Source organism: Ischnura elegans, chromosome 2 (assembly GCF_921293095.1).
Source record: "Ischnura elegans chromosome 2, ioIscEleg1.1, whole genome shotgun sequence".
Lineage (NCBI taxonomy): Eukaryota > Metazoa > Arthropoda > Insecta > Odonata > Coenagrionidae > Ischnura > Ischnura elegans.
Genome location: NC_060247.1, coordinates 124,780,453 through 124,790,987, shown reverse-complemented (window position 1 = coordinate 124,790,987; position 10,535 = coordinate 124,780,453). Strand labels below are relative to the sequence as shown.

At 35.9% G+C, this 10,535-nt stretch overlaps 1 long non-coding RNA gene across 1 annotated transcript; it reads left to right on the top strand.

Moving 5' to 3' along the window:
• Window positions 1-5,647: 5,647 nt before the first annotated feature.
• On the top strand, window positions 5,648-8,441 carry LOC124154602. Its single transcript, XR_006863969.1, has 3 exons — window positions 5,648-5,925; window positions 6,032-6,230; window positions 8,220-8,441. It is a non-coding gene; the product is annotated as an uncharacterized LOC124154602 (long non-coding RNA).
• Window positions 8,442-10,535: the final 2,094 nt, after the last annotated feature.

Sequence of the window (10,535 nt, the reverse complement as noted above, 5' to 3'; positions counted from 1 at the left end):
TACAAATAAAATCCGAAGATTCAAACGTTATGGAGCGGAATTTTTCCATATTGAAACAAACACTTGCAATTTTCCACGATTATAAGAAAAGTTATTGTGACCTAGATTTCAATGATATAACAACATCTTCAACGTACAAATGGCGTGTTATTCATTCAATGTATCTTCTTGGGACTAAGTTATGTCTGATTCCGAACTAATGGATTCGACTTTGCCAATATTTGGCCCGCTTTAATTTCGTAGGGGATAAATTATTTCTAATGCCTTTACTAATTTACTTTGAAAAATTGCGAGAAATATTCCTCCTTCCGTTAATTATGTAAAAGATAAGGAGCATACGATAGAAATTCAGGGAAAAAGGTTCTGCCCAAAATAAAAGGATAATTATGGTAAAGCTAGAGACTAAGCCGGTAGATACCGTAGTGGTACATGTTAACATACTTACGACGGACTACTAGGATGAAGAAGTTTAAGGCGTCTATGAAGATATCACCGCAGTAATCAAACAGGTAAGACGTGAAGAAAGCCTTATAATTTTAGGTGATTGGAAGGAGAAGGGTTTGGGTGTCAATATTGACTGAGAAAAATAGTATTCTATGATTCGCTGACGACATAGCAATCATAGCCGAGACAGAGAAGAATTTTAAGAAGACTTTCACAAATATAGAAAGGAAAATGGCCAGGTATCAGTTGAAAATCAACCAAAGGAAGACTAAGATATTAGTATGTAGTAAAAAAGAGGAGGCTAGGACAAACATTAAGGTAAGAAATCAAAAGCTAGAAGAGATTTTCTTACCTGGGAAGCCGAATTACCAACGATGGACGAAGCAAGAAAGAAATAGTCAGTAGAATAGCGCTGGCGAAGAGGGCTTACTACAAAAAGATGAATCTTCTCACACATGAGAATACAAGCATAGAAGTAAGGAAGCAATTCATCATACGCTACATATGGAGTGTGATTCTCTAAGGAAGTGAGGCTTGGACGTTGATAGCAGCAGAGAAGTCAATGATTGGAAGCATTCGAAATGTGGTGCCACCGAAGAATGACGAAGATAAAATTGATTGAATGAGTAAGTAATGAAGGAGTGCTAAGAAAGTGGGAATTAAAATAAGTCTTCTAAAAACCTAAAAGAATTTCTTCCTTGGTTTTAGCCTAACTAAGACAAGGAATTTTAGTTAAAAATTGAAATTCAGCTCGATTGCTTTCACAAAGTATTTCATCTGTCCTAGTTTGATGTGCAATGGTGGCAAGTGAATATTTTCTGTCGGAACCAGGGAAACATGGGTGACATTTTCATAACCATGAGTGAAGCTTTCTCGCAGACGCCATTTCCGTAAGATGTAATGTTTTCTCGGGCGCGGCTGTTGTATTCAAGGGAGCAGCAGTATTTCGTGAAGCCTGATTGCAGTCCCGTGAGTAGAGCGACAACTTTCAGATTAGCGCAAACTTACCAATTATAATCACGATAATTAGTATTCTCAAGGATTCAACTGATATATCGGTACGTCTCCTTCATATCAGCAGAGTATGCAGATAGGATAGAAGGTAACTCATTCCCATTGGCCAACAGGACCACTTCAAAGCTTGTCTTTGACGAATCCATAAACAGTCTCCATTTTTCCGGGTCACATGGCATCATAATTTCTATCAACAATGCATTTAATTACAGTAAAAAAACCAAGCCTTCATCTTACGTAGAAATTAATTTCAGTGTTGGCGCTCTTGTCCTACTGGAAAAGATTTGTATGCCCTTTTGTAAGAGATTGGCATCCATATAGGTGCAACTTCGTACCATATGTTACATTAGTTTCTCCAAGTATTTGGTCAAATTACTGTAACAAGTGGTGCAGCAAACACTTGGAGCTTAATCCTAGCCCTGACCGCCAATTTGGCAGCCAGAGAAAAATTTATAAGCAGTTTAAAGAATTAAAGAAAGAGATTATTGTTGCAATGTTTTAGTCAATTCACCGCAAACATAGCAGAAGCGATGACGATGATTTTCCACACGTGTAATTTAATTACATATTAAATCACGGTAATATTCACAACTCAAGCCCACATACTGACATTCACCTGGAAAAAGCCGGAGTAAAACATTTTTTACTTTTTAGCTCTATTTAAATTACTTGGAAAAAAAGGATCCTTGTCCAGAACACCGAAAGAGTTGACTCTGCGATCGCTAGAGGTATACCGAGGGAAGATGATGACAACTTCAATATACATAATTGATTTTAGAGGCTGATACTTTGCGGAATTCCATGACTAAGGAGAAAGAATACTTTTTTAATCCAATGAAATTATAAAATCTCAGTTTTACATTCTTCGTGGAACTAGAAAGTATTACTTTTCTTTTTTTAGCTGCGAAATCAAGAAAATTGCCGTCCAAGCCTGAGCGGGAGAGGCACTGCGAGGGCCAGAGTAGTAAAGTGAATCTTCCGAGCTATTGCTATATATTTTAATTATTGCTGCTATGCTAAACAGCAAAATATTTTTATTAATACTGCTGTTTCTTGCTGCTTTGTATTATTATCTTTCGGGGAGGATGATGTGAAATAGAAGCTGGAAATATTTTTAAATACGTGAAAATTTGCGAAAAAATGGCAAAATTGGTCATTTTCAATGCGTTTTTACACAATTGACGGAGACTAATTCCCCTCAAATCTACATCTTTACCATTAATATTATTTTTTCAGAATTTTGCACCCCTCAAAACCCCTAGAAAAAATTTAAATGCTAAAATAATCCTTTTAATTTCTCCAAATGACCGAAAAGTGGTAAAAATTGGAGGCTCTTCCGAAAATGGTGGGTGATGGAGAAAAACAGAGTTAATATTCGGATTTAGGAGGTCATTTTAAAAACGAAATAGCAGGAATGGTGTCAGGGCCGATTTTCATGCCGTCCAGCGATAATTTAAGCAAAGCTGATCATTTGAATCCACACCCCCTTGGTAGTATTGTAAAATGATATAAAGCCAGGAAGCATTTTGTTACCACTTGAGGCAGTAATACTTGCGTCATGGATAATGGCAGAAATAAATACTACATGGATTTTATTGAAACGTAGGTATTACAACGCGGAAATGTCGGGAGTAAAGCAAAAAGGGAAGGATGTAAGACAAGGGCATACCCAGGGTCATAACTTCATAACTAGGGGGGGGCAAGCCATAGTCTAGAAGGGGGCGCAAGCCAAGTTGTGACTTTTTAGCATGGAAAAGGTGAATGAAAAAAATATTTTAAGAAAATTATAACAGCGCATTATTACTTTCTGATATCATTTCATAGAAAAAATATTTTTATTTTAGTTAAGTACATATCTTATACCTACTAATGCATATCATTTTTCGTGGGTTTAGAGGAAATTTGTTGAATACTTTCGTTTCAATTCAGTACCGATTTTGCTTAAGGACTTCTGCGATTTTTGCTTCTGGAGGGGGTGCAATTGCCCCCCCCCTCTGCCCCTAGCCTATGATGTAAGGTTCTATTTTTTTCTTGGGGAAGATTCAGGAGGAACGTCTGCTTTGTTCTTACTCATCGTCCTTACCACATTCAATCTTTTTCTGATAAAGTTCTACTGTTAAAGGCATGCTGGTACACCAACTGTCACTGGTAATATTTATTCCTCTGCAGTCAATGTGCTCTGCTAAGCGTTTGACAATTTCATGAGGTGAATTGGATTCTTTGAAAGGGCATCTGGCTACCTGCCCATATAAATTTCAATTTTTAGGTAAAATTTCCTAGCATCCACCACAGCAATGACTTCAATAACATATTTCTTTGGCTTTTTGATAGATACTGCGTTCAAGGACATCGGCCTCGAAATAGTTGCTCAAGGATCGTGATGCACTCTGATGGTGTATTTGCAAATTCAAATTTGTTGGATATTTTATTAATGAACTCAGTAACTGCAGCTTACTAGTCACTTTTCTTACTTTATAGTCTAGTGCTGAGGTCATAAAAACTAATGCACCGTAGAAAAAAAATCCGATAGTTCAGTGTACGGGAAAAAATTTGATAGACTTCTTTGCTCCAAATCTCCCTAATATCAACATGGGAAATTTTATACGCACCTGAGAGAAAAAGGAGACTAATAAGAGCCAGTTATTCATCTTCACTGAACTGCTTGTATCACGATCTCTTGCATAATTTCCAGAAACAGAATTAAAGTAGAGATTTGTGATTTTCACAATTATATCTAATAATTCTGCGCAAAAAGAGGCGAAATGCTGATGATACATTATACACACTTTGCACATGGGTGTATTCCAGGAAGATGAGTCATCGGCGATTTCATCAAGCCAAATTCGAGCGAATGAATTTTAATCGTCTCCACGATGGATCGGTAGCGAGAATAAATTGTAGCACTTTCGGTCGCATCGGGTCAAAACGTCGGTTGGAGCAAAATTAGGGAACACTTTGAATATTAAACGTTACTTCAGTCAGAATTACAAGAAATTAGAGACCAGAAAAACTCTAGTTCGAACGGCATCATTTTGTTACAAAAACATCGAAGAAAAAGTCAATATTACCCGATGCGATATATTCAGGGTTATTGGCTTTATTAAAGCTGTATGTGATGTCTGATGCAATATGAAATTTATGATGTTCTTACCATATAAATCAATAAATATTAAAGATGATTGAAAATCAATTTTCGTTCATTCATTATTTGTCATATTTCTCATTAGTGTTCTCCCTGTAGCGCTATGATTACTGAATAAACATGTTTCGGAAAGTAACTGTATTGAATACACTTTTTCAAATGGACGTGGGTGGTTACTATTTCATTCATACTGAGGAATAACGTAAAAATGTAAAGTTGTACGTTAAAAAAAAGTTTCACGAAGTACGCGCATTTCGGTTAGCGTAATTGACTATTACGATGCTTTGAAGAACACTTAACAATTTTGAGATGAGAACGTTGACCAGCTCTCCCCTTCGAGGAGAGTGCATAAGGAGAGAACAATGCAAGTAATCGCCTTTCTTCATAGAAGCAGGCCGTACTTCCCAGCCTCGTCGAGAGCGTGCGTATTTGGATTCTTCCAAGAAACGTCAACCGAGTGGCTGAGATGGGACTAATGCCACCAGAGAGCAAAAATCAACCTCCGAATCCCGACCACTCTCAATATCGCACCTCCGCAGTGAAATTTGATACAGCGCCGGGTGTTTTTTTTCGGTCGGAGCGAAGCTCGACCCCTCGTCTTTTCCTTTTTTTTTCCTTCGGTCAGCGACTACTCCCCTCCGCCCAAGGAGGCTTCCCATTCCACTGGCCGTTGCGGCCGACTTCGCAACTAAAATCCGGCGACGGTTGAATTTGGATTTTTGAATTAGGATAGAACACCCTTAAGTGCACATTTTTGATTCAATTCCACGATCAATGCATAGTAGGACAGATTTAAATAAATGATGATAAATAACTTAAAAATAAAGGCTAGTAATTAGCACGCACAAATTGTTCGTGCTTAATGAAGTGATAAAATTATAAGTTTATTTTAGTATAAAGCAGTAATTGGTAATTCAATATCAATAAAGCTAATCATCTTGTTGCATCTCGTATTAAATCTGTAATCATTAAAAATGTGCAAATCGCTTCGCAATTGTTTAATTAGTAAATAAACAATCACCGAGGACGCGTTGGGGTGGAAACGAAAAAACTGACACATTCACATAAAAGAATAAACCAACCAGCCACAGTCTATGCGGCACTAAATTTTCTGTGACGCATCCACGGTCAAGTAAAGGCCAACATGTTAATACCATGAAACACTACTGAAAGATAACTGTTAAGTTAAAAGAGACCACTTTTCCCTAAAAAATTGTAAAGAAAAACATCGAAGGAGTAATTTCATGCAGTCCCGAGCTGAATAAATCCCTAAAAACTTCTGAATAGCCCAGGAAGGTTAAAGAACAAGGGTGAGAAACAGAGAGGTATTTGAAATAACATTAACTAAAGATTGATTCTTCACTTAAATCTTACTTCCTATAAATCCACCATTAAATGTTCTTCCCACTGCATTCTTTATACCTAACGCAGATAGGTACCGATAAAGATAACAGTCAACAGCAAAATTCCCTCTGAAATGGGCCACGGAAGAGGATCAGGAAAGGGCAATATAATTTCATCCTTAGTGTGGCTAGCTCTACTAATTACAGTAGCGTTCCCGATTTCAGCATTATGCGCTACCTTGTATATATTGATTCATCCACTGTCAGCATTGGCAACTGAACTATCGGTAAGTTTAATGCATTCAATTGCTTGTCATAAACTTGAATATATTTTGAATTATAAGCATATCTCCACAATAATTTCATCAGCTAAAAGATACGACATAAATTGAGGAAGACAAAGGAAATGCATTAGCCTTATAGCCATATACCGATAAAGATTAATTTAGCAATAAACTTACAAAAATACAAAAAAAATTATAGATGAGCTACAAATGATCGTAAATATTGAATACAACACGAATTTCAACAACTACTGCAGGAAGAAAAATGCGCCCAGAGCATCGCGATTTTTCACGATGTAAACAACAATAACAAACTATTCGAGCAACGGTTAACCCCAATGTGATTACATTATTTGCGTTGTAACACAAGTCAGAATACCATATAAAATGTGATTAAGCAAGTTAAACAGAAAATTATCATCACATATTTATCATTATGTCTTGGTTAGAAAACGAAATTATAGAATTCACAGAGAAAAACATCAAGAATACCCTAAATCACTATCGAATTAGCATATTCTAACAAAGAAACCAGCAATAAGGTAAGAACAGGACCTGGGAACAAAACAGATAAGTGGAGAGCTATCTTAACAGTAAACAATATTTCTTTGAATGAAACGGAAACAGCAAGTTTAAAAAAGGGAATAATCCGCGAATAATATTGACTTTTCGCAGAAGCTTTCCCCGAAATGGGTATCGGCAAAGGAGCAGGAGAGGGCAATAATCTCTGTTGCGTGTTATTTTGGCTACTTCTACTGGTGACAATTTCGTTTCAAGTAGCTGGACTCTGCGCCTTTTTGTACATCTTCCTTCATCCCATATCAGCGGTTTTCCCCGATCTAAATGTAAGTTTCAAACTACCAATTAATGTCTACACGTACACTATAACTTTCGATTTTATTTCCAGTCGATTGATAGCATGGCTGTTCTTAAAACATTAAAATATAATGAAAATATGAAAAATTACATAAATAGCCAGAAAAGCAAAATATGAACTATCAAAACAACTTTTAACCACCCCTTAATAGGCAAGGGAATAATAAAACAGAACTGGAAAAAGAGTGGATGATAAAGAAAGAAACATTTTCCATTAGAAATATTTTCAGTGATTATTAAAATACACAAAAGTAAAGAAAATGCATGATATTAAAGAACAAAGTAACGTCAAATGGAGTTAGATAGTCTACAGAATGTCACAATTCAAAGGCAGGAATTTTTTAAACTAATTCCTTCCTTCTACTTATTCTCATAAAAATTGTTTGGGGAATCAAGAATTTTTTTAATACTTCAATGTGACTTTAGAATTCAAGTTCCCGAAAGAAGATCCAAAAGAAAGATCATAAAACCATAAAACAACGGCACGTCCAAATATTGAAACATTGCTGGTCTTGAAACTGACACCAGAAATATAAATGCAATCTGATTGGGTAACTTACGAGGAAATTATTCATCAGAACTTTATCATATCTAGTCTTGAATAGAAACCAATACGTGAATAACATATAAATACAAATTGGACCTTGCTGATATTTTTACCTTTACTTATTAAACCTATTAAAATAAAGATTTAAACAGCAATAAAATTATACATTACGTGGCTAGTTAGCTAACATAGTGGAACTTCGAATTCATGGTTAAATCATTGGATTAAGAGAATTTATTTCTGTACTTCTCCTCTCCAAATCCTCGTCTCCCACTTCCCAGAAAATAATTGGTCAAGTCCACCCCCAGACTATTGTCTCACTTTCATCCTCAACGCCATAGTCATTCTCTTCATCTCACCCCTCTCCTAGACTTTCCCTTAAACATAAGTAGTCTACTAGAGAACTTACAATAGTTGATTTTAATTCAAGCATATGAGTGTTGAATGCAGTCGGGTTGAACCAAATAAAAGGAAATTGTTAAGTTTCAATCAATTTACTAATCCAAGAATATAAAAAAGAACTCCAATTAAAAGTCAATGATGACAGTTTGACTTCTTTATTTTCACAGGGACTTTGCAACACGCTTCTTAGTGGAATTCAGTTCCCACACCGATGCATTGTTAATGCTCTGAACTGAACGGGGCACTGCACTACGCTGAAACAAATAAGGAAGGACAAAAACGCTATACACTAAGAGGAAAGTCCAGAGCAAGTTAAGCAAAGAGTAACTACAGCGCCATTTAAAATGTAACGAGTCGTATTTACAAATAAACGGACGTTATAACATTGATTCAAGAACATCAGTTCACTTCCGTAAATAGATTCACCAACAATGAAGATAATGAGTCTAACCTGCTATGAATGGAGCCATATAGTTTCATGACAGAAGATAATCGGGTACGAGATTGATTACACCACTACAAAACAGAATCGCTCCAAATACGTAATAGACAGAAATAAAAGATATTGTCAGACTCGCTCTCAGTATTGAGTTGTAGAGGCATGAAATCGGAGACGAAAATATTTATACCCTTCCGACATATACAGCTGGAGTGCGAAAAGGCACAATCACCAATCCTACTTTAAATGAGACACACTTCACCAAAATTATCTCCTAAGATGACCACACGTGAGAAATCCACGCTGATCGGCTGTTTCGTTCACAAGATTTTTACGCGAACTTCATTGATTAACATTAAAAATCTTTGAGAGAAAATTTTATAAGGAATATTTTCAAGCCAGCGGTGCCTCGATGGAAATGGAAAGAAAACAAAGGATGAATTAAGCAAAGCAGCATGATTTCCTTCAAGTAGGAAACTGACCAATTCACTGGCGGGATGCTTCTCTTTGATAGGTTGACGAATGGCATGACTTGCAAGGCAATAGATTCACTTTCTGCGGTTGGCTCAAGGAAATATGATAACACCATAGAAGTTACCCTTACTTCTCCTAGGTTCACTCGTATTCCGTTTGACATCCTTCTGGAGAGGTTTTATGGTTAAAAAAATTGGCCAGTCCTAAATAATACAAACAGATTGTTTCCCATATTTTGACGTTAATAGACCTTTAAAATATTTGTACAGCATGTTTACTTCCAAGCACAAAAAATAATTCCCAATAAATGATTTAAAGGTAGAATAAAATAAACTCAAACCATCTCTACCATTATGTAAAATTATTTAATGTAATTCAATTCTTGGAGTTTTGGTTAACCAAAACTCCAAAATTCATTTTATTACATAAATTGTGTTTAATAATTAGTGAACCACATATTACTATTGTTACGGAGCTTATGTATTGAAAATCCATTCTATAGCAAAATTGAAACAAATAAGGGCTGTAACTTCCAATATTTAGATTTTCATGCAAACTAATGGCTAGATTTTTGTATATTATTAACACGCTCCACCAAAACATCGTCAAATTTCACATTTATAACAGCAAAACACAGAGCAATAGAAGACCAATGAACACACGTGAAGATCTTGGTTCAAAATCACTGGTTTCAGTACGAGAAAGCTCTTTCTGGTGCTTTACTTACGAGAATATGTCCTTCATTTTGATGTCATGGCAATTGAAAGAAAACATGTATGAAAACAGCATTTCAATTAATATAACCAACCACAACCAACCAGAAACACATCTTTTCCATGAATGAATTCGAATGGATTTAATTTGTCATACTATTACAGAAATAACTTTAAGTTATAATACTTTAATGATCCTGCGCATAAGCGGGAAAATTTACTGTAGATAACTAACTGCCGACTACTTAATTCTTATAGAAAATATTAATGAATGGTATTTTTTTACATTTAAAATGTAATCTATATAAGCACATCCTAGATAAATTTTGAAGATAACCGTCACGTGATTTGTCAGGTATAATGGATCTAAATCAAACCCAAAGTTCGTCAAAAAGTTAATCGACGAGAAAAGCTCCATTTTTCTAGGGTCGAGTACTCGAGTTCGAGTTCTGCAGCATGCAACTCCACATTCTTGATAACCTCACACTATTTGAACGGCTACACTGCGGAAGCTTCACCTTCTCAATCGATCTTAGCAACCTTTGCCTTCTTAGGGCCGGTTTTATAATGTCTGGTTAAACTGGAGTTTAAGCTAAGCGTCGGTTAAGTCCCAAAATTCTGTTTTATAATCGATGGTTAAGTCAAATCTGAGCGTTAAAGTGGTAGTCAAGCTAAACCATGGATTTCCCTTGGGTAAAAGGTTAACGTGAAGTTTAAATTGTTGAAAATGGCGGATGTTATGAAATGCTGAAGTACCCTGCGATAATATACGGAAGAAATAATCGACCAAGCGCGGCATCCTCCGTTTTTATCCGTATCTACGATATCAGCAATCAATTTCCAATATTTTTAGCACC